This window comes from Phyllobates terribilis, unplaced genomic scaffold, assembly GCF_046119375.1.
Source record: "Phyllobates terribilis strain yellow unplaced genomic scaffold, ASM4611937v1 Scaffold_280__1_contigs__length_2496652, whole genome shotgun sequence".
NCBI classification, from domain to species: domain Eukaryota; kingdom Metazoa; phylum Chordata; class Amphibia; order Anura; family Dendrobatidae; genus Phyllobates; species Phyllobates terribilis.
The window spans coordinates 161,993-186,926 of NW_027363040.1; the positions used below are offsets into that span (position 1 = coordinate 161,993).

The 24,934-nt window shown below is 44.9% G+C and overlaps 1 pseudogene; it reads right to left on the reverse strand.

Moving 5' to 3' along the window:
• Nucleotides 1–989: 989 nt before the first annotated feature.
• On the reverse strand, nucleotides 990–22,384 carry LOC141220314 (uncharacterized; annotated as a pseudogene).
• Between the last annotated feature and the right edge of the window lie 2,550 nt (nucleotides 22,385–24,934).

Here is a 24,934-nt window from a genome sequence, read left to right on the forward strand (position 1 = left end):
TATAACACAAAATCTGAAGAGTCACATATTTATACACAACAGGGCACAGGAATAATGCAATAGATAAGACAAGTGACGTGAAACAGAACTATCAGTATGGGAGAGGGAGAAGCAGTTGTGGCTGTGAATATTGGAACAGTTCATTGAGAAGGAGTATAAAAGTTTTATTGCCCTGTGATTGAGGTCTGGTCCATGATTGTGATGCCCCCAAACAGTCTGAGGAGCACATTCCTTAGTTGATGTAGAAAGACATATATCCATGCGACACATTCATTCCTGCTCTGTGAGTGTGTCAAAGATTGTCATAAGTTTGTAATTCCACATTTTTCCGTCTGAGATTTGAAGTTACCTTTTAAAACAAGTAATTTCATGTCCATGATGCTGTGATCAGGGATAAAAAAATGTCTGGCCACAGGTAGATCTAATCTTTTTTCTTTTATTGTGTGGCGATAAGAATTCATCCTTGTTCTAAGTTTTTGCCCTGTCTCCCCTACATACAGACCCCTATCTGGACATTTGGTACATATAATTAAGCACGCTACATTAGATGTGATGCAGCTGAAAGTACTTGGGATCTTGTGGTTGTCTCCTGATTTGAGTTGGGAATCTTTATCTTGTCTGTGTTCATTATAAATACACAGATTTTACATTTGTTTCTGGTTGCAGGGAAAAGTTCCTGTAGCTGTTGGTGAGGACATGGAGCTTCTGAAATGATGCTTTTTAGTTTTGGGGGCTGCCTAAAACACAGAAGTGGGGGATCTGGAAATATAGATTGTAAGCGGGCATCTTTTTGTAATAATGGTTGTAATTTCCATGTAGCTCTACTTAGCACCCCCAGAATTGGATTTTAGGGGACTATTAGAGGCACCAGATTGCTTTCTTGTTTAGTTTTGTAATGTAGGAGATGATTCCTTGATATTCTGGTGGCTCTTGCAATCTGGTTTTCAATTCTTCTTGTATGGTATCCCTCGTTCAAAAAAGTCCTTCTGAGGCCACCAAGGTGTTGTCTCTGTCCATAGGGTTGGAACATATCTGATTGTATCTTGTCACGGGGTCCTTCTCCAACATCACACAATCAACAGAGCAAGAGAAGATTGAACAATTCCAAGACCTTTATTATAGGCAATACTGAAAGATCCATATACAATCCACCACACAGAGGATAAAAATAGTCCAGAAACATGAATGCAGTCCGGTAATGGTACTAACGCCCTGGGAGATGAGAGTCCAACAATCCAGCAGACAGAGGATAAAATAGTCCATATGTTTCTCCATATATATTCCTTCAAGAAATATTTCCAAAGTCATCCAGGCTTCTCCCATTCTCTCTGGCATGCTGTCCTCACATCCTCGTCCCATACAGAATCCCACCAGTGTCTCTCCTGGCTGTGATATTTAAAAGTCCCTTCTCCTCATTCACAGGTCAGGGGGGGAGGTCCCATTGCTGGTATTTCCATTACATTGCAAAATCAACAAGCTAGCCTGGTTCAATATGTCATTAGCATTTTAGCAAACAGCATTATTCACTGACCCTGGGCAAAGATAACAGTATAATAAACTGTGGGAGCTGATATCAGATGATAAATACCAGCTATTCATCAATTAACAAATATCAACTCATCCTACAAGAGAAGTCAACATTAGAGGGACACAGAGCAACAAGAGAACACTATGAAAATCAGTAAAATATAACTATACACAAAAAGATACCCACATATCATATCACACCATCACATATCTAATGGGTTGGTTGTAGACAATAGAGTTTTATTATGTGTTTTGGATGGAGACTGACCCATGTAGAGGGACAGGGCCATCTCTATTTCATTGTTCAATAGCTTGAAGGTGTCTAAAAAGTTAAATTCAGTACAGGAGTGAATAGTTGCGTGATGAGTTGATGGTGGGATGAAATATATTAAAGTGTTGTGAGGAGTCTGCTCTGTGGTAGGCGCTGGTTCATACAGGGATGCAGTGCGCAGGTTCAAACAAACTGGTGGTTTATTAAATGTCCATAAACCAGGCAGGAAACAAAACATAACAGCCTATTTCAGGTTCCAAAAAGGTATAACAGAACAAAACACAAAATATCTAGTCCATACAGCGCGGCCTCAGTCGTTTAAATGCAGATGCCTTTCTCTGCCTTCAGCAAGGTCTGAGCAGCACATGCAAGGTCTGCTCACTTTGCACAACACACACACACAGACTGAGACAAGCTCAGCTGTCTTAAATCAGGCCTTCCAAGACCTGGACTGGAGGTAAGTGAGCAGCTGATCACCCCAGCTCTTTTAGATGCCCGTAAAACACGGCCCTATAATCCGAGCCCATTAAATACCTCTCAGCACTATGTGTGCTGCAGCCTACTTTTCCGAGTCCTACATTATTATTATTATTTATTATTATAGCTCTATTTATTCCATGGCGCTTTACATGTGAAAAAGGGGTATACATACATGAACTATTACAAAGATCTTTAACAAAACGTGACAACAACTGGTACAGGAGGAACGAGGACCCTGCCCGCGAGGGCTCACAATCTACAAGGGATATCAACAAAAAGCAAGGATCCAACAACAAACATCCAAATAGGAATCTGAATGTGTGTTAAAACTTCATGTTTATTAGAATTCCTTTAAAATCATGCTGTTAAAATTATAAATCCAGGGGATATCTACAAAGGATAGTTCAGCATACAGTAAGTGAGGGTAGAGCTAGTCGTGCACCAGTATGGTGGAGCAATGGTTACTGCAGATTGTAGGCTTGTCGGAAGAGGTGAGTCTTCAGGTTCCTTTTGAAGGTTTCCATGGTAGGTGAGAGTCTGATATGTTGGGGTAGAGAATTCCAGAGTAGGGGGGATGCACGGGAGAAATCTTGTACGCGATTGTGGGAAGAGGAGATAAGAGGGGAGTAGAGAAGGAGATCTTGTGAGGATCGGAGGTTGCGTGCGGGTATGTACCAGGAGACTAGGTCAGAGATATAAGGAGACAGGTTGTGGATGGCTTTGTAGGCCAGGGTTAGGGTTTTGAACTGGATTCTCTGGGCAACGGGGAGCCAGTGAAGGGATTGACAGAGGGGAGAGGCCGGGGAATAGCGTGGGGACAGGTGGATTAATCGGGCAGTGAGCTTGAGGGACTGGGTAGAGTGGGCAGCCATTGACGTTGATAGATAGGTCAGGCGGGGGGATGAATGAGATGGCGGAAAGACCATGAATTCTGTTTTATCCATGTTAAGTTTTAGAAATCTGTCAGAGAAGAAGGATGAGATGGCGGACAGACATTGTGGGATTTTGGTTAGTAGGGAGGAGATATCGGGTCCAGAGAGGTAGATCTGTGTGCCGTCAGCATAGAGGTGGTACTGAAAGCCATGAGACTCTATGAGTTGTCCTAGCCAATGGTGTAGATGGAGAAGAGCAGGGGTCTTAGGACTGAACCTTGGGGGACATCGACAGATAGGGGGTGAGATGAGGAGGTGGTGTGTTAGTGGGAGACACTGAATGTCCTGTCTGTTAAGTATGAGGAGATCCAAGATACGGCCAAGTCTTTGATGCCAAGAGATGAGAGAATTTGTAGTAAGAGGGTATGGTTCACTGTGTCGAAGGCAGATGACAGGTCTAGGAGGAGGAAGACAGAGTAGTGTCGCTTGGATTTGGTGGTTAGTTGGTTGTTGGTGACTTTAGTCAGGGCAGTCTCAGTAGAATGGTGCGGTCGAAAGCCAGATTGGAGGCGGTCAAAGAGAGAGCAGGAGAAGAGGTGGGAAGACAGTTCAGAATGGATGTGTTGTTCCAGTAGTTTTGAGACGTAAGGGAGAAGTGATATGGGGCAATAGCTAGTCAGAGAGGATGGGTCAAGGGAGGGCTTTTTGAGGATGGGTGTGATCGAGGCATGTTTGAAGTATGAGGGGAAAATACCAGTTGTTATTGACAGGTTGAAAAGGTGGGTAAGGGTTGGGATGAAGACTGTGGTAAGGTTGGGGATGAGATGGGACGGGATTGGGTCAAGTTCACAGGTGGTGAGGTGTGATTTGGAGAGTAAAGAGGAAAATTGGTCTTCCGTACATCACCAAGGCTTGGCACCTTGAGGACACTTACCTCCCGTCCACGACATGTCCAGCTGCAACCTTACAATCCCTCCCCCATCTGCCCACCTTTGGCACCTTCTGCCACCATACAAAGACCCTTGATAAGGTATCATCATTCCCATGTTTTTTCCCAGGCCTATGCTCCACCTGGAAACTAAAAATAAATAAAAAGGGAGCGCAAATTGCGCTGTTACCAGATTAAGTTGTGAGAAAACAGAAATTTCTCACCTTTCTGGGTTGTGAAATGCATAACACATGTGGTATGTATAATGGAGGGCTGCAGGCAGCACTGAATCCACAGAGGGATAAACAACAGAAAGCCAGAAAAAGATTTGCGCACTGTGGAGCCATTTTACTTCCCATTGCTGTACCAGTCTCCTGTAGATAAATGTTGTTATGAAATTCAAATAATTGTGAGTGAGGATGAATTTTGTAAGTTTCACCACAAAGGTGAAACAATCCTCCTTCTCTGTTTGCTTTCCCTCCCAGTACCTTTTCTTTCTACCAAGGTTAGGTTTCTGGAAAGTTATACTTATTCCTTTTATTTTTGGTTCTCATTAGCTTGTCTTCTTTGCCCTATATGAATGGGTTTCTCACTCAGGGTTTTTCATATCTTACTTCACACTTTTCTTTCCCTTTATTGACAGTGTGTTGCGGCCTCCTCTCTGGTATGAGAAACTCCTCAAATGCCTATTTAAGGGTTAGGTCCTAGGTTGTGTTTTTAGTTGTGCAGCTATGGCCTTTCTAATCTGTACAGAGACCAGTAGGGTGCAGTCGCGGCATTCTCCTCTGTGTGGGTTCTCCCGTGGCTATCAAGATGCACTTTCTAGTTAAAACATTTCCCACATTTTGAACATGAAAAAAGCTTCTCCTCTGTGTGACTTTTCTGATGTTTCTTAAGAGATGATTCCCATGTAAAATATTTCCCACACTCTGAACATGAAAAAGTTTCACCCCTGTGTGACTTTTCTGATGTGTATTAAGAGTTGATTTCCGTGTAAAATAATGTGAGTCACAACACTGCTGGAACAGCACCAACACGGGACCCGAGTATGAGTTTTTTTATTTTATCAAGGCCAAACATGAAAAAAGGGTTGTCCTAGTAGTGAACAACCCCTTTAAGAAGATCCAATTTTCGGTTAAAACGTTTTCAACATTCTGAACATGAAAAAGGCTTCTCCTCTGTGTGATTTCTTTGAAGTTTATTAAGAATTGATTTCCAAGTAAAACATTTCCCACATTAAGAACAGGAAAAAAGCTTCTCACCTGTGTGACTGCTCAGTCTGGTGCTTAACAAAATTTGATTTCTGTATGAAATATTTCCTACATTCTGAACAATAACGGACGGACGGGCTTCAGCACATAACATTGATTCAGGTAATGCCATTCATTAGCTTTTATCCCTTTGTCCACGTGACATAGTGATTGCGCTTCATACTTTTTGACAGCTGTTTCTGTTCCCTATGGCCACCTTTCTACACTATTAACAATATTGGTTGTAGTTTTAAGTTCTCCATAAGGTGGCAGCATGGTCATTACACAGCACCATACAAATTAATAGTGACAATTGCTTCACAGACATAGGTATTTTTCAATGCTATTATTATTCATTTTTACTTTTACATGTCATGAGATAGCAATATAGTCACATTTGTGAATAACATATTGTAAACTAGTGATTCATGATTTTTGGTGACATTGGGATATAAAAAGTTTACACATATACTGTTTAGATTGCATATTTATTAGCCCGTCCATATTTGTGAAGCACTGTGATTAGTTTTATCATGTTTTAAATAATGATTTTTTTCCAATAAAATTTGATTTTATGGTTCAAATACTCGTTTAAAGACTTTTCTTAAGGGGCTTACGTCCCGTCTGAGAAGAGGAAATGTATTCTGAACAATAAGAATATAATTTAAGAAAATAAAAAAGGCTTTTACCCTGTGTGACTTCTCTGGTGACTAAGAAGAGATGATTTATCTACAAAACATTTCCCACATTCTGAACATGAAAAAGACTTCTCCCCTGTGTGACGTCTCTGATGTTTCTTAAGAGATGATTTCCGTGTAAAATATATCCCACATTCTGAACATGAAAAAGGCTTCTCCCCTGTGTGAGTTCTCTGATGTATATTAAGATGTGATTTCTGTACAAAACTTTTCCCACAATCTGAACATGAAAAAGGCTTCTCCCCTGTGTGGGTTCTCTGGTGCTTAACAAAATCTGATTTCTGGCGAAAACATTTCCCACATTCTGAACATGAAAAAGGCTTCTCCCCTGTGTGGATTCTCTGGTGCTTAACAAAATCTGATTTCTGGTTAAAACATTTCCCACATTCTGAACATGAAAAAGGCTTCTCCCCTGTGTGAGTTCTTTGATGTGTAAAAAGAGTTGATTTATCTAGAAAACATTTTCCACATTCTGAACATGAAAAAGGCATCTTCCCCTGTGTGAGTTATCTGATGTCTGATAAGCTTTGATTTCTCTATAAAACATTTTCCACATTCTGAACATGAAAATGGCTTCTCCCCTGTGTGAGTTCTCTGATGTGTATTAAGAGTTGATTTCTTTGCAAAACATTTCCCACATTCTGAACATGAAAAAGGCTTCTCCCCTGTGTGAGTTCTCTGATGTGTGATGAGATGTGTTTTCTCTGTAAAAGATTTCTCACATTCTGAACATGAAAATGGTTTCTCGCTTCTGTGGATTCTCTGGTGGCTATCAAGATTTGTTTTCCATTTAAAACATTTCCCACATTCTGAACATGAAAAAGGCTTTTCCCCTGTGTGGACTCTCTGGTGATTGAGAAGAGATATATTCTTCACAAAACATTTCCCACATTCTGAACATGAAAATGGCTTCTCCCCTGTGTGAACTCTCTGGTGACTAACAAGATCTGATTTCTGGTTAAAACAACTCCCACACGAAAATCTATTATCTGCTGTGTGAATTTTTTGATGTTTAAGAAAAGACGTTTCAAGCGGAAAATGATTTCCATATTCTGAATGTGAAAATGGCTTTTTTGCTTTAGAAGCAATTCGTTTTTTAATGCTTATTTTGTGACTTTGATTTTCCTTAGTAGTCGGTAATGAATCAGAAGATAGAACCTGTTTCAAAGGATCAGATGACAGATCTTTGCTGTGAAGGGATGATGGTATATCTGGAATAATGGCATTCACTTCAATTGTATCCTGTGAGATCTCAAAATTATTTGATTTGAAAATTGAAGACGTCAGCTGTTCCTCTGATCTCCTGGTACAGACATCTGCCAAGAAGAAAGCAAATTATTATTTTTTTTAATAAAGTATCCTTGAATTTTATATTTTTGAACATTTCTACTTAAACTGTCAGTAAAAATGGCAAGTTATGCAAAAAAATTGAATTATTCACCAAGACACTGATAGTTCACAGTCTAATAGAAAACCTCATAGCATGAAGCAGTAGACCGTGGTGTTCAACTGATTGTTCATTCTGCCTCCCAAATATGGAATAAAAAGCCACAAAAGAATATTATGCAGTCAAAAATAATACCAATAAAAACTTCTATTCATCCCACAAAAAACAAGTCCCCACTCAGGTCCATCATATGTCAATGGAAAACCAGAGGTTTCCACATTATTAGTGGCTCAAAGGCTTTTGAAAAGCAACATGGCTTCCATAAACCAATCCAGCAATATCCACTCCCCCAAAGTCAGATCTCCCCCTCACTTCTGAGCCTTGCAGTGCCCCCAAGCCACATTTAGCCTCCATGTATTTGACATTACTATAGTGAGAAGAACCCACTTAATTGATGTTGTGTGTCTCCTTTAGCACAATATGGGCACTATGTGTTGGGTAATGAAATAATATATTTGCAATTTTCAATCTACAACATCCAGTGTGTGTTAATTTCAGGAAAGTGCTGTGGAGTCAAAATACTCACTACTCCTATAGATTATTTCACTGAGAATTATAATTTCCAAAATTGAGTCACTTTATGGGGATTTCTACTGCTCTGGTTTTCTGCCATTTTGTTATATTAGGGCTTCTGTAATTGTGTCCCATCTCCTCCGGGATCTGCTCCTGTGACGTCACTAGGAGCCGCCTTATTCATCCTGCAGGTGGCGCTGGTGATGGAGGAGACGTCAGAACCAGAAGTTCTGGGTGGTGCAGGCTCTGTCCAGCCAGTAAGATTAGGGTGCCTGGGACCAGTAGTACCATCCAGTCTAGCAGTATGGGGGTGTGTGCTGTCCAGCTGGAGTAATCTGCTCCCTGCTTCAGCCAACTGGAAAGCACCACACCCTACTAAAGCTGGAAGCATATTGCTGGAAGCTGCCAGATACAGCCTTGTTCTCCTCTGGTTCAGTCCTCTGTGCTCAGCTAACGGCTTGTGTATTTGTTTCTGTTGTGACCTCGGCCCGTTTACTGACTACTGGTGTCTTCTGATTTTGTATTTTCTCGGCCCTGCTGGTTCTGACCCGGCAACCTGACTATTCTTCTTGCCGTCTCACTCCACAGAACTGCAGGTAAGGCCACAGCCCCACTATCAGTATTTGTTCAGGATTCGGTCAGTATTTTCTCTCCGGAGTGGGAGCCAAAACCAGGTGAGGAACAATCAGAGAAAAGGTATAATAGAAACAAGTCACCAATTCTGCATTTATCACCCACTCCTGGTTTTGGCTACCATTCCTGAGAAAATACTGACCAAATACTGATAGTGGGGCCGTGGCCTTACACCGTGGCCCAAGCCTTGAGGTCTCTGTGTAAGTCCAGATATATGTGTAGGGGTTAACTCCTTTACCCCCCCAAAGCCTGTTTTCACCTTCATGACCAGTCCAAATTTTACAATTCTGACAAGTATCATTTTATGAGGTAATAACTGTGGAACTGACAAATAAAAACTGGAAAATGCCACTGCTCCTTCACACGCGGCAAGTTCAGCCGCAGGCAAGCCACCGGCCGGGGCTCCCTGCGTGCTCATGCCGCCAGCTCCACATCCAAGTAATCAGCACTGACAGCTTCAAGCATCGGACATCAAAACGCCGACGCAACGAGTTATTGCGGACCTTCTCACATAGGTCCCGCTGCTCGTCTCTCGTGGACTGTCAGTCAGGAATGTTAATGGACAGTAATTAACTTCTAACTTGCATACAAGCATCGGGCAATAAAACGCTGACACAGTGAGTTATTGCGGACCTTCTTACATAGGTCCCGCTGCTCGTCTCTCGTGGACTGTCAGTCAGGAATGTTAATGGACGGTAAGTAACTTCTAACTTGCATACAAGCTCTAAACACATGGTGTGTATGGTGTATATGCAAAATCGTGCAGGTCCATGTAAACCTCATTGGTTGTATATATATATATATATATATATATATATATATATATATATATTTTTATCGGTTTATATGCAAATTTTTCTTCATTTGTGCGGTCATTGGATTGATTATATATGATATAGCATAACCAGTGAGGTATTGTTTTTTGATATACAGATTGCTATTATATGGCTATTAAACTGCATTGATGTCATTTATACAGTCTAGATTGACCAATAAGGATCAGACTGCAGGATCCTCCACAACATATACAGTACAGACCAAAAGTTTGGACACACCTTCTCATTTAAAGATTTTTCTGTATTTTCATGATTATGAAAATTGTACATTCACACTGAAGGCATCAAAACTATGAATTAACACATGTGGAATTATATACTTAACAAAAAAGTGTGAAACAACTGAAAATATGTCTTATATTCTAGGTTCTTCTAAGTAGCCACCTTTTGCTTTGATGACTGCTTTGCACACTCTTGGCATTCTCTTGATGAGCTTCAAGAGGTAGTCACCGGAAATGGTCTTCCAACAATCTTGGAGGAGTTCCCAGAGCTGCTTAGCACTTGTTGGCCCTTTTGCCTTCACTCTGCGGTCCAGCTCACACCAAACCATTCAGGTCTGGTGACTGTGGAGGCCAGGTCATCTGGCGTAGCACCCCATCACTCTCCTCCTTGGTCAAATAGCCCTTACACAGCCTGGAGGTGTGTTTGGGGTCATTGTCCTGTTGAAAAATAAATGATGGTCCAACTAAACGCAAACCGGATGGAATAGCATGTTGCTGCAAGATGCTGTGGTAGCCATGCTGGTTCAGTATGCCTTCAATTTTGAATAAATTCCCAACAGTGTCACCAGCAAAGCACCCCCACACCATCACACCTCCTCCTCCATGCTTCACGGTGGGAACCAGGCATGTAGAGTCCATCCGTTCACCTTTTCTGCGTCGCACAAAGACACGGTGGTTGGAACTAAAGATCTCAAATTTGGACTCATCAGACCAAAGCACAGATTTCCACTGGTCTAATGTCCATTCCTTGTGTTCTTTAGCCCAAACAAATCTCTTCTGCTTGTTGCCTGTCCTTAGCAGTGGTTTCCTAGCAGCTATTTTACCATGAAGGCCTGCTGCACAAAGTCTCCTCTTAACAGTTGTTGTAGAGATGTGTCTGCTGCTAGAACTCTGTGTGGCATTGACCTGGTCTCTAATCTGAGCTGCTGTTGACCTGCGATTTCTGAGGCTGGTGACTCGGATAAACTTATCCTCAGAAGCAGAGGTGACTCTTGGTCTTCCTTTCCTGGGGTGGTCCTCATGTGAGCCAGTTTCTTTGTAGCGCTTGATGATTTTTGCAACTGCACTTGGGGACACATTCAAAGTTTTCCCAATTTTTCGCACTGACTGACCTTCATTTCTTAAAGTAATGATGGCCACTCGTTTTTCTTTACTTAGAATTTGTATTATGGCAAGAAAAAAGCAGCTAACAGTCTATTCAGTAGGACTATCAGCTGTGTATCCACCTGACTTCTGCACAACACAACTGATGGTCCCAACCCCATTTATAAGGCAAGAAATCCCACTTATTAAACCTGACAGGGCACACCTGTGAAGTGAAAACCATTTCCGGTGACTACCTATTGAAGCTCATCAAGAGAATGCCAAGAGCGTGCAAAGCAGTCATCAAAGCAAAAGGTGGCTACTTTGAAGAACCTAGAATATAAGACATATTTTCAGTTGTTTCACACTTTTTTGTTAAGTATATAATTCCACATGTGTTAATTCATAGTTTTGATGCCTTCAGTGTGAATGTACAATTTTCATAGTCATGAAAATACAGAAAAATCTTTAAATGAGGTGTGTCCAAACTTTTGGTTTGTACAAACTTTTGGTCTGTACTGTATATAGTGCCTACAAGTAGTATTCAACCCCCTGCAGATTTAGCTGGTTGACACATGCAGAATTAACTTGGCATTGTGACATTTGTACTGTAGATCAGCCTGGAAGTGGGAAATGCACTGCAGCAACTTTTTTTTTTTTTTTTTTAAATGTTAAAAGTTAATTCAGAGTGTCATTTATTATTCAACCCCTCAAACCACAAGAATTCTGTTTGGTCCCCCTAAAGTATTAAGAAGTAGTTCAGGCACCAAGAATAATGAGCTTCACATGTGTGGATTAAAGATATCTTTTGCCAGCCTTTTCTGACTATTTAAGACCCTCCCCAAACTTGTGAACAGCACTCAGACATGGTCAACATGGGAAAGACAAAGGAGCATTCCAAGGCCATCAGAGACAAGATCGTGGAGGGTCACAAGGCAGGCAAGGGGTACAAAACCCTTTCCAAGGAGTTGGGCCTACCTGTCTCCACTGTTGGGAGCATCAGCCGTAAGTGGAAGGCTTATGAAACTACTGTTAGCCTTCCACGGCCTGGACAGCCTTTGAAAGTGTTCTCCCGTGCCGAGGCCAGGCTTGTCCGAAGAGTCAAGGCTAACCCAAGGACAACAAGGAAGGAGCTCCGGGAAGATCTCATGGCAGTGGGGACAATGGTTTCAGTCAATACCATAAGTAACGTACTCCACCGCAATGGTCTCCGTTCCAGACGAGCCCGTAAGGTACCTTTACTTTCAAAACGTCATGTCAAGGCTCGTTTACAGTTTGCTCATGATCACTTGGAGGACTCTGAGACAGACTGGTTCAAGGTTCTATGGTCTGCATACGACCCCAAGAATACCATCCCTACAGTCAAGCATGGTGGTGGCAGCATCATGCTGTGGGGCTGTTTCTCTGCCAAGGGGCCTGGCCATCTGGTCCGCATCCATGGGAAGATGGATAGCACGGCCTACCTGGAGATTTTGGCCAAGAACCTCCGCTCCTCCATCAAGGATCTTAAGATGGGTCGTAATTTCATCTTCCAACAAGACAACGACCCAAAGCACACAGCCAAGAAAACCAAGGCCTGGTTCAAGAGGGAAAAAGTCAAGGTGTTGGAGTGGCCTAGTCAGTCTCCTGACCTTAACCCAATTGAAAACTTGTGGAAGGAGCTCAAGAATAAAGTCCACATGAGACACCCAAAGAACCTAGATAACTTGGAGAAGATCTGCTTGGAGGAGTGGGCCAAGATAACTCCACAGACCTGTGCCGGCCTGATCAGGTCTTATAAAAGACGATTATTAGCTGTAATTGCAAACAAGGGTTATTCCACAAAATATTAAACATAGGGGTTGTATAATAATTGACCCACACTTTTATGTTTAAAATTTAATAAAATTCAACTGAGCAACATAACTTTTTGGTTTGTAAGATTTATGCTTCTGTTCATAAAACCTACTCTCGTTTGCAGTTTGAAGGCTCTAACTTATTTGCATCTTATCAAACCAGCTAAATCTGCAGGGGGTTGAATACTACTTGTAGGCACTGTATATAGTGCATGTGGTTTACTTTGTTTTTTCATAACAATATTTACGGGTACATATATATATATATATATATATATATATATATATATATATATACACACACACACACACACACACACACACACACACACACACACAATGGGTGCAGAAAGTGTTCAGACCCTTTGCTCAGTATTGAGTAGAAGCCCCCTTTTGATGTAGTACAGCAATGAGTCTTCTCAGGAATGACGCAACAAGTTTTTCACACTTGGATTTGGGGATCCTCTGCCATTCTTCCTTGCAGATCTTCTCCAGTTCCGTCAGGTTGGATGGTGTACATTGGTGGACAGCCATTTTCAGGTCTCTCCAGGGATGCTCAATTGGATTTAGGTCAGGGCTCTGGCTGAGCCAGTCAAGAATGGTCACAGAGTTGTTCTGAAGCCACTCCTTTGTTATTTTAGCTGTGTACTTAGGGTAATTGTCTTGTTGGAAGGGGAACCTTCGGCCAAGTCTGGAAGAGGTTTTCATCCAGGATATCTCTGTACTTGGCCGCATTCATGTTTCCTTCAATTGCAACCAGTCGTCCTGTCCCTGCAGCTGGAAAAACACCCCCATAACATGATGCTGCGACCACCATGTTTCACTGTTGGGATTGTATTGGGCAGGTGATGAGCAGTGCCTGGTTTTCTCCACACATACCGCTTAGAATTATCACCAAAAAGTTCTACCTTCGCCTCATCAGACCATAGAATCTTATTTCTCATAGTCTGGGATTCCTTCATGTGTTTTTGAGCAAACTCTATGCAGGATTTCATGTCTTGCACTGAGGAGAGACTTACAGTGCCTACAAGTAGTATTCAACCCCCTGCAGATTTAGCTGGTTGACACATGCAGAATTAACTTGGCATTGTGACATTTGTACTGTAGATCAGCCTGGAAGTGGGAAATGCACTGCAGCAAATATTGCTTTTTTTTTTTAACGTTAAAAGTTAATTCAGAGTGTCATTTATTATTCAACCCCTCAAACCACAAGAATTCTGTTTGGTCCCCCTAAAGTATTAAGAAGTAGTTCAGGCACCAAGAATAATGAGCTTCACATGTGTGGATTAAAGATCTCTTTTGCCAGCCTTTTGTGACTATTTAAGACCCTCCCCAAACTTGTGAACAGCACTCAGACATGGTCAACATGGGAAAGACAAAGGAGCATTCCAAGGCCATCAGAGACAAGATCGTGGAGGGTCACAAGGCTGGCAAGGGGTACAAAACCCTTTCCAAGGAGTTGGGCCTACCTGTTTCCACTGTTGGGAGCATCATCCGTAAGTGGAAGGCTTATGGTACTACTGTTAGCCTTCCACGGCCTGGACAGCCTTTGAAAGTGTCCTCCCGTGCCGAGGCCAGGCTTGTCCAAAGAGTCAAGGCTAACCCAAGGACAACAAGGAAGGAGCTCCGGGAAGATCTCATGGCAGTGGGGACATTGGTTTCAGTCAATACCATAAGTAACGTACTCCACCGCAATGGTCTCCGTTCCAGACGAGCCCGTAAGGTACCTTTACTTTCAAAGCGTCATGTCAAGGCTCGTCTACAGTTTGCTCATGATCACTTGGAGGACTCTGAGACAGACTGGTTCAAGGTTCTATGGTCAGATGAGACCAAGATCGAGATCTTTGGTGCCAACCACACACGTGACGTTTGGAGACTGGATGGCACTGCATACGACCCCAAGAATACCATCCCTACAGTCAAGCATGGTGGTGGCAGCATCATGCTGTGGGGCTGTTTCTCAGCCAAGGGGCCTGGCCATCTGGTCCGCATCCATGGGAAGATGGATAGCACGGCCTACCTGGAGATTTTGGCCAAGAACCTCCGCTCCTCCATCAAGGATCTTAAGATGGGTCGTAATTTCATCTTCCAACAAGACAACGACCCAAAGCACACAACCAAGAAAACCAAATCCTGGTTCAAGAGGGAAAAAGTCAAGGTGTTGGAGTGGCCTAGTCAGTCTCCTGACCTTAACCCAATTGAAAACTTGTGGAAGGAGCTCAAGAATAAAGTCCACATGAGACACCCAAAGAACCTAGATAACTTGGAGAAGATCTGCATGGAGGAGTGGGCCAAGATAACTCCACAGACCTGTGCCGGCCTGATCAGGTCTTATAAAAGACGATTATTAGCTGTAAATGCAAACAAGGGTTATTCCACAAAATATTAAACATAGGGGTTGTATAATAATTGACCCACACTTTTATGTTTAAAATTTAATAAAATTCAACTGAGCAACATAACTTTTTGGTTTGTAAGATTTATGCTTCTGTTCATAAATCCTACTCTCGTTTGCAGTTTGAAGGCTCTAACTTATTTGCATCTTATCAAACCAGCTAAATCTGCAGGGGGTTGAATACTACTTGTAGGCACTGTATGTCGGTCCACTGGTGGAGGACTGCAGTGACTTTGTGAAACTTTCTCCCATCTCCCTGCTGCATCTCTGGATCTCAGACACAGTGATCTTGGGGTTTTTCTTTACCTCTCTCACCAAGGTTCTTCTCCCACGATTGCTCAGTTTGGCTGGACGGCCAGGTCTAGGAAGGCTTCTGGTGGTCCCAAACTTCTTCCATTTAAGGATTATGGAGGACATTGTGCTCTTAAGAACCTTGAGTAATGCAGAAATTCTTTCGTAACCTTGGCCAGATCTGTGCCTGCCTTGCCACGCTTCAGTATAAACAACCAAAGGTTTAGCTTTGCTTAACATGAACATCACAGCTCCAGAGCTCGTGCCTCCAGGCCCTCTCCACACTAAATGCTCTGAAAGGCCGGGAGCCCACTAGCATAAGGTATCTGATCCGATATGCTAATGACATTCAGCTCATGCTCGCTGCGAGCGGGAGTCGAATGTCAGTGCTCTGATCCTCTAGCACAGAGAGGATCGCAGCCCAGCTGCGGAGGGAATGGAGAAATCAATTTCTCCAACTCCTCTGTTGCTGGTGTCGGAGGGAATCGAACTGTGCTCGGGTGATATCCGAGTGCAGTGCGATGTTTCACACGCACCCAAAGTCTTATATATGTGTGTGTGATCCGAATCCAGCATGCTGCGATTTTTTTTCAGCGCGATCGTAATCTAATCGGTGCTGGAAAAAAAAACGCCACTGAGCCCACCACCGATTTTTGCAATCCGATCGGATGGCAGAGGGGGCTCTGTCCCTCTGCCTGTCTTCTAAATGCTGCGATGGATGTCAATCACAGTAATTCGGGGGTTAAAGTGCTGGGAGCGGTGCCCTGAGTGTTGGGTGTCAGCTATCAGATCAGCTGACAGCCAGTGGCGATTGTGTGTGCATAGCTCCTGGGCACACAAAATCGCCTGGACGTATACATAAGTCAAGGTCATGAAGGTGTTAAAGGGTGATGAGCAAGACAATCCCTGGGATTTGGAAAACGGAATAGATAGAGCCAAGCCTGTTTGTGGTGGCCATTTTTTGAGCTGCCAGGTGACCACGAACAGTGACCCCAATACATTGTGTCTGCAAACTATTCCAGCAAGATCTGCATTCAAATAGCTAAATGGCGCTCCTTCCCTTCTTAACCTGCCATGTGCCAGACAGTAGGGTACAACCGTATATAAGGTATTGTCAGATTCAAGAGAAGTTGGAAAATAATTTGTAAGGTCCATTTGTTTCCTATTATCCTTTGTGAAGAATTCCAAAGTTATCACCAGATAAAGTGACACACGTCAGATTTGAAAAATGGGGCCTAATTAGGAAAACAAAACTGGCTGCAGGAAGGGGTTAAATCAGAGTATTTTGGACACTAACTACTATAGTCAAAACTGTGAGTATAGACAACAACACATCTACTGAAATGATCAAACTCAACAGTCTTCATCAGTAATAAATAAGTAACTAGTGGTGAAACCTCTCTGGGGTAATTGGAGTATGGGGCTCAATGGCTCTTGGCAATCTAAAATTTCTATTTATTTTTCAAGTGATTTTCTCACTTGTCAGCACGTTCTACGTACGCTGTCATTTGGCTTTGTAGTTTACAGATCTGGGCAGGTAATGGTCAGCGTCTTCTAATCCCAGGGGGTCAGTGGACCTCCCAGGTTGCAAGTTCTCTAGAAAAGGGCTTTCACTGCCCTAAGCCAAACCTGGGCAAAGTGCGGCCCGCACATCCGGCCCTCTGGCTGCTCGAGTCCAGCCCACGGACTGAAATGGCCGAGGGGCTGGAAAACAGTGGCCTACGGGACGCACCACGCCCTCCCCCACCGCCTGCTCGCCGGCCGTCTGCTGTCTCCAAACTCTCCATCCGCGCCGACTACATTGGTGGAGGAGGGGCCTTTGGCCCCTTCCTCCACAAATCAGTATGTGAAGCAGCGGAGAGGGCAACAGAGGCAGAGCGTCGGGTGAAGCGAGGTGAGCATGGGCTCTCATGCCGAGCATGGGGCAGGCCATTGGGCTCTCATGCCGAGCATGGGGAAGGCCATGGGGCTCTCATGCTGAGCATGGGGCAGGACATGGGGCTCTCATGCCGAGCATGGGGCAGGCCATGGGGCTCTCATGCCGAGCATGGGGCTCATGCTGCATATGGGCAGGCTGTGTGGAGCTCATGCTGTATATGGGGAGGCTGTGTGGGGCTCATGCTGAATATGGGCTGTGTGGGGGCTCATGCTGTATATGGGGAGGCTGTGTGGGGGCTCATGCTGTATATGGGGAGGCTGTGAGGGGGCTCATGCTGTATATGGGGAGGCTGTGAGGGGGCTCATGCTGTATATGGGGAGGCTGTGTGGGGGCTCATGTTGTATATGGGGAGGCTGTGTGGGGGCTCATGCTGTATATGGGGAGGCTGTGTGGGGGCTCATGCTGTATATGGGGAGGCTGTGTGGGGGCTCATGCTGTATATGGGGAGGCTGTGTGGGGCTCATGCCGTATATGGGGAGGTTGGGTGGGGGCTCATGCTGTATATGGGGAAGCTGTGCGGGGGCTCATGTTGTATATGGGGAGGCTGTGTTGAACTCATGCTGTGTATGGGGAGGCTGGGTGGGGGCTCATGCTGTATATGGGGAAGCTGTGTTGAACTCATGCTGTATATGGGGAGGCTGTGTGGGGCTCATACTGCATATGAGCAGGCTGTGTGGGGCTCATACTGCATATGAGCAGGCTGTGTGGGGCTCATGCTGTATATGGGGTGGCTGTGTGGGGCACATACTGCATATGAGCAGGCTGTGTGGGGCTCATGCTTTATTTGAGGAGGCTGTGTGGGGGCTCATGCTGTATATGGGGAGGCTGTGTGGGGGCTCATGCTGTATATGGGGAGGCTGTGTGGGGGCTCATGCTGTATATGGGGAGGCTGTGTGGGGGCTCATACGATATATAGAAGGGGCTGTATTCAGGTTTAAGTGGTATATAGTTAGAGGTCAGCATGCTTAATTCAGCTCCATATTAATGTAATTAATTGATGCAATTAATTATTAATTATATTAATATTATCATTAATATATTGATATTAATATTGAGCAGAATTAATTTCAGCCAATTGGTTCGGCCCTTCACAACAGTCACGATCTCTAATGTGGCCCCTCGGGAAAATGAATTGCCCACCCTTGCCCTAACAGTTTTTGGGTGGAGGAGAATGTTGTGGTCTAGCGGCAAAATGGTGATCACACGATTGTGATACGTCCGGACTACACCACCGATAAAGCAGCCACAGCCGCTGACTGAGAAGAATCTGTGACTTCTCTGCATTTAGTGGTTACTACTCACCTGGGTAGTCATATGTAGGAATCTCCTCTTTACACCGCTCATCACCCCTCACATATGTCTCTGTAGTATTAATATGGGTCAGATCTTCACCCTGAAACAAATATTGTAAAAGTCACAGACAGATGGAGAAGTCACATCTATGATCGGCTCTAATCCTGCCATCTCCACCGTTCTCATTACACAAGTATAAAACATATAATACTGGTGGATAAAACAAGATTGAACACAAGACCTTCACAGCTGTCTACATATCATAGGGGAGATCTCATGACACCTTCTCTCCATCTACCTGATGATCCTGAGGAATATTGGGATCTTCTTGTTTACAGTCCTGTGGAAGAAGAGGACGGGGACATCTCTCTGGTGTTGTCCTCTTACTGGATAGATCTGGAGGAAACACATACAGGGACTGAATTCATTCTTTACATACAGATAATTATAGGCCGTGTGTATTTAGTCCTGTCTATTACCTGGAGATGTGAGGGGCTGAGGAACCGCCATCATGACGTCCTTGTACAGATCTTTGTGTCCTTCTAAATACTCCCACTCCTCCATGGAGAAATAGACAGCGACATCCTGACACCTTATAGGAACCTGACACATACAATGATACTGTCATCCCCCTGATACCTTCATAGCGTTACTGTATAATGTGCCAGCATTCCCAGCAGTGTCACCTCTCCAGTCAGCAGCTCAATCATCTTGTAGGTGAGTTCTAGGATCTTCTGGTCATTGATGTCTTCATGTATCAGGGGGTGAGGTGGAGGTCCCGTGATTGGGCTCAGGGGTCTTCCCCATCCCTCAGACACAGGGTCCTGACAGCGCTCACTAGAGGTCTTCTTCACTATTCTGTAATCCTGGTTATAGAGAGACACATTAATAAATCTCCCTCCAGACTTTTCCAGAGTCCTCACCTCTCAAGTTCTGTCCATCTGTTATTCCCATAGATAAGAATGATGCAATGTGACGTCATCAGAATCTCTCACCTCTCCAGTAACCCGGAAGAGGATCTCTAGGGTGAGGTGTAATATCCTCTCCGTCATCTTGTCTCTATCCATATCCATCCTTGATGAGTAAATCAGGAAATTCTCTTATATAGATCTTCACTGAGAGGATCTGATATTGTAGAGACCTGAATGAGAAGATGATGAGCCGATGTAACATCATAAAAATCCTGTGTAATAATACAATTACTGGAGATAATAAGGGAAACATATGAGGAGATTTATTATTTTACAGTATTTAGTTTTCTTCTTTACATCTACTAATAAAACCTATATATTTTAGGCCACAGACAACAAGCAGTTTCTTCCTTGGAGTTTGCATCTGAATACGTTTCTCATAGACTCATCTTCCATAAAGCTAAATGAAAAATAATTACTTCATGATGAGGACGACATCTTCATCTTCTACTATGTCTCTAGAGACATATTTAGCCAGAGTCGGTCACTGACTACATCACCACCGGCCGTCTATATGTTTCCCGTCTTCACTGGACTGTAATTTTCTATCACGTTAGATCTCAGGTTTGATTCACACTCAGAAGTTTGAGGCTTTTATAAAAGTTTGTTTGAAAAAGCATGGAGACAAGAGATATTTAATGCCAAATTCTCCATATGTATTTTTCTTTCTCTGGATATGATGGGATATTTTTTAACATTTTCATGCAGGTTTCCCTACATTGCATGAAAAACACCCCAAAAAAATAAAATTGGGGATGGAGGTACTGAGGGAACATTATACTGTGTGTGGGAACCAAGAAAGGGGCACTGTACTATGGGAGCAATACATGATTCCTGCACAAAAAATCACCTCACAATTTGTCTATCTTCAGGGTAAATCACTATCTAACCATTTGATTAGAGCTGATACTATTAAGCTAAAGTTTCTAAACAGACTTTCTTCAAATCCATAAAGGGGCACTTTTCCGTGTTTTTCATGCCAGAACTGTTGGAGGATTATTAAAGGTGATAGTTTTCCCACCAATTAGTCCCCAGCGCGACTTTTGATCACCCAGGGCAGCGCGCCGTCATCTGTGCGTCCTGCTCATCTCTTGTTGGGACCTGTAGATTATTTTTTTGCTCCTTCATTCACAGTCGGAGCCGGCAGAACTTTCTCATTTCTTTGTAGCTTCACTATACGACATCCGGCTTTTCTGTAAGGCCGTGTTCATACAGTGCAGAAATACTGTGTTTTTGGCTTTCTGCAAGATTCGCACCAAACTACAGAATAACAATCTTCTCTAATTATTGCCGCATTTTTTAGGCCTTTTCCTCCTTATTTATCACAAGGGGGCACAATTCTCATGAAATCACATCCACTTTGCTTGGACAGTTAGGCCGGTTTCACACGTCCGGATATTTCCGGTACAGGAAAAACCAGTACCGGAGATATCCGCAGCCGTGTGTGGCACACGTGTGGCAACCATGTGCTGCCCGTGTGCCGCATCAGGAGCACACATATCGGCGCTTAGGAATCAGTGTACAGTTAGCGCTGTTCCTCATCATTGTTTCCTGCTGGCGCTGTGATCAGCACCAGCAGGGACAATGATGAGAGTAGTAGCTGTAATCCATGGGACAGATCACTCGTGCAGCAAGCGGGCCCCAGAGCTGCCCTCAGCAAGTGACAGGAAACCGCTCATGAGCTCAGCGCAGCTCTGGGGCCCGCTCGCTGCAGGAGTCATTCTCTTCAGTTCCTCGGTGTGATCGGTCGCATGGATTACAGCAGGTGACACTTAGGTGAGAATATGGATTTTTTTTTTTCTATTTTTACAGGTGTAGAAACCGGGAGCAGACTACTACTCTCATCATTGTCCCTGCTGGTGTTGATCGCAGCGCCAGCAGGGACCAATGATGAGGGCAACGTCCAGCACCCCCTGGCGCTTGGGAACAGCGCTAACTGTACACTAATTCCCAACTGCCGGTATGTGTCACATGGATGGCATCCGGGTGCGGTATGTGTTTATATGGATCCTTTGACTTGAATGGAGCTGTGTGATCCGTGCTGACGGCCAAAAACGGATATGTCTACACGTGGATCACACGGACACACGCTCCGGAATGTGATTCCATGAAATATCAGCCCTCTGTGGTCTGAAGACGCTGCAGAAATCTGCGGTTTTGGTGTATTTTTTCTCTATAGGCTTCTTCTGAAAAAAAAAGCATGAAGAAAAAAACACTGTAGCATTTTTAAGTGCAGAATCAAAGCTTTTCTGTACTAATAAAAAAGCATTAAAAACGCATCTTCACATCTGCACCAAAATTGCATCAAATAAGCAGGAAAACGCATAAAAGAAACGCAGCAAATACCAATAGTCAGAGAAGATTGTTACTGCGTCGTGTGCTGCAGACATCTACAGAAAACGTGCAGAAAAGAAGCATTAAAGAAAACGCCGCACTTAATCTACATGTGAACACGGCCACAGCGTTACGCTGTTAATACATTTCTTATAAGTTTAATAGAGAAAAAATATCAATCACGCCATTTACTGATTCCCATAAAGTGAAGTGAATATTATAAGTGTAATTTATGCGCTTCACAGGGAGGAGCTACGAAGATGTCCGAGAGGGGAGTATGAGCCGGAGAACAGCGGAGACGGGACGGGACAGTCCCACAGAATACGGGACGGGACAGTCCCATAGAGTACGGGACGCTGGGAGCTGTGCCACAGAAACCGCTGAGAAATAATCATCTAATGCTGCGATTCCAGGATTATTCTAGAGGGAATCGGCTGCGATATCCCCTGTGCAATATATATCTAGTATTAATGCTCCAGTAATGGGGGATCTCCACATACCTCCACCTGCAGAGCCGCCACCACATATATGGCTGCTCTGTGCGCACAGGAGCTGTGATGAGGTCACAGGAGGGGAGGAGTCAGGGGTCACATGATCAGGGGCCTCAGTGGATGCAGGACTCTGCTGTGCTGGTTGTCATGGTGCTGGATGAGCTGAAGTTTATGTGTGGGGTCAGGAGGGGTTTACAGTGTGGATGTAGCAGAGCCGCGTGTGTACGAGGTGTATGGAGCAGAGCCGCGTGTGTACGAGGTGTACGGAGCGGAGCCGCGTGTGTACGAGGTGTACGGAGCGGAGCCGCGCGTGTACAAGGCGTACGGAGCGGAGCCGCGCGTGTACGAGGCGTACGGAGCGGAACCGCGCGTGTACGAGGCGTACGGAGCGGAGCCGCGCGTGTACGAGGCGTACGGAGCGGAGCCGCGCGTGTACGAGGCGTACGGAGCGGAGCCGCGCGTGTACGAGGCGTACGGAGCGGAGCCGCGTGTGTACGAGGCGTACGGAGCGGAACCGCGTGTGTACGATGCTTACGGAGCGGAACCGTGCGTATACGAGGAGTACGGAGCGGAACCGTGCGTGTACGAGGCGCACGGAGCGGAACCGTGTGTGTACGAGGCATACGGAGCAGAACCGTGTGTGTACGAGGTGTTCAGAGCGGAACCGTGTGTGTACGAGGTGTACGGAGCGGAACCGTGTGTGTACGAGGTGTACTGAGCGGAACCGTGTGTGTACGAGGTGTACTGAGCGGAACCGTGTGTGTACGAGGTGTACTGAGCGAAGCCGGGCCTGTACGAGGTGTACTGAGCGGAGCAGCGCGTGTACGAGGTGTACTGAGCGGAGCCGCGCGTTTACGAGGTGTACTGAGCGGAGCCGCGCGTGTACGAGGCGTACGGAGAGGAGCCGAGTGTTCGAGGCATTCGGAGCGGAGCCGCGTGTGTACGAGGTGTACGGAGAGAAACTGCGTGTGTACGAGGCGTGCGGAGCGGAACCGTGTGCGTATGAGGTGTACGGAGCGGAGCCACGCGTGTCCCCGCTTTCCCCCACATTTCCCAGAATAATGCAAAGTCACGTCCAATTATTATGGGATTCAATAGGTCCTTAACGACCGCCACTTCATGAGATGTGGTGCCACAGTCCGTGTTTACATCCACCGGGGCCATTGGCCCAGGAATCAGTCCATGAGGGAGTGTGGCCCTTATCAGGGTCTCCAAACTTCCTGAGTCCAATAGTCCAGAGACTTGTGCCCCCTTTACTGACACTGAGCATGCCTGAGGGCCCTTGCCATGTTGAGAAAACGCGTCGCAGGCAGGGTAGGCAAAATAAGAGCAACGTCGGCCCATGTTGCAGTCCATTGGCTCAGAGTTTACGGAACACCGGGCGGCAGTATGGCCAGGGGTATGACATCTCCAACACACTATATTATGAGGTGGGACGTTGGGCAGCAACTCAGACCCCTCCTGAACTCTATGACGCCCCCCAGGTGTGGCGCTAGCTACCTTCTTTTGGTTGTCCGCTGCCTTTTGAGAACACCAGTATTGAGAGACTACGACCCCTTGTTTTTCCAACGGACTCTCAACCGCCTGGTATCTTTCCACCAACCCCACCAAGTCATCGGCATTATGGGGATCTCCCTGAGCAACCCAGGATTTCACCAACTTCGGAAGAGAGTGTATAAAACTGTCTATAATGACCTTCTCCACCATCTGTGCTGGGGAAGAAGATTCAGGTTGCAACCACTTTTGGACCAGGTGTAGGAGGTCGAACATCTGGGACCGGGGAGGTTTGTCACTGCAATAGGCCCAGTAGTGCACCCATTGCGCCCTGACAGTCAGAGTCACTGCTAAGCGTGCCAAAATCTCAGTTTTCAACTTAGCGTACTCTTTCGCGTCCTGCAAGGCCAAGTCATAGGCCTTCTGCGGCTCACCTGTCAAATGTGGCGCCAGCACCTCCGCCTACTGCTCCGGAGACAATTTTTCCCGCTCTGCCACCCTCTCAAAGACAGTCAAGAACGCCTCAACGTCATCACCCGGGGTCTTCTTTTGTAATGCTCTTCTTACCGTCTTCCTGACGTATGAGTCATCACCTGGATCTGAGGATGTGGCGGTCGTCCTGCCATGGATCTGCTCTGCCAAGATTTTCATTTGTCTTTGCTGCTGTTGGATCTGCTGCATCAGAAGTTTATTTGTTTCCTGCTGCAGCATGCTCTGCTGGTACTGCTGCTGGTGTTGCGCTTGTTGCGCCTGCTGTGCCTGCAACAAATGTTTAAGCAGGTACTCCATTTTGTCTGGCGACACTTGCTGGCTTATGGCGGACTTCACCCAGGACATATACGTCTTCTTGCAGCAGTCACACTGCTGCTTGGGATCTGTGCCCGTGCTTCTAGCACCAATTGTAGGGATTTGTACTCACTGAGCCACGTTGGAGGTAGGCACAGATTCACACAGTGATGCAGTCCGCGGGTTCAAACAAACTGGTGGTTTATTTAGTGTCCATACAACAGTGAGGAAACAAAAGTAACAGCCTTTTCCTGGCACAAAAAGGAATAACAGAACAAAGCTCAAAATAACAAGTCCATGCAGCACGGCTTCAGCCGTTTAAACAAAGTGCCTTCCTCTGCCTCCT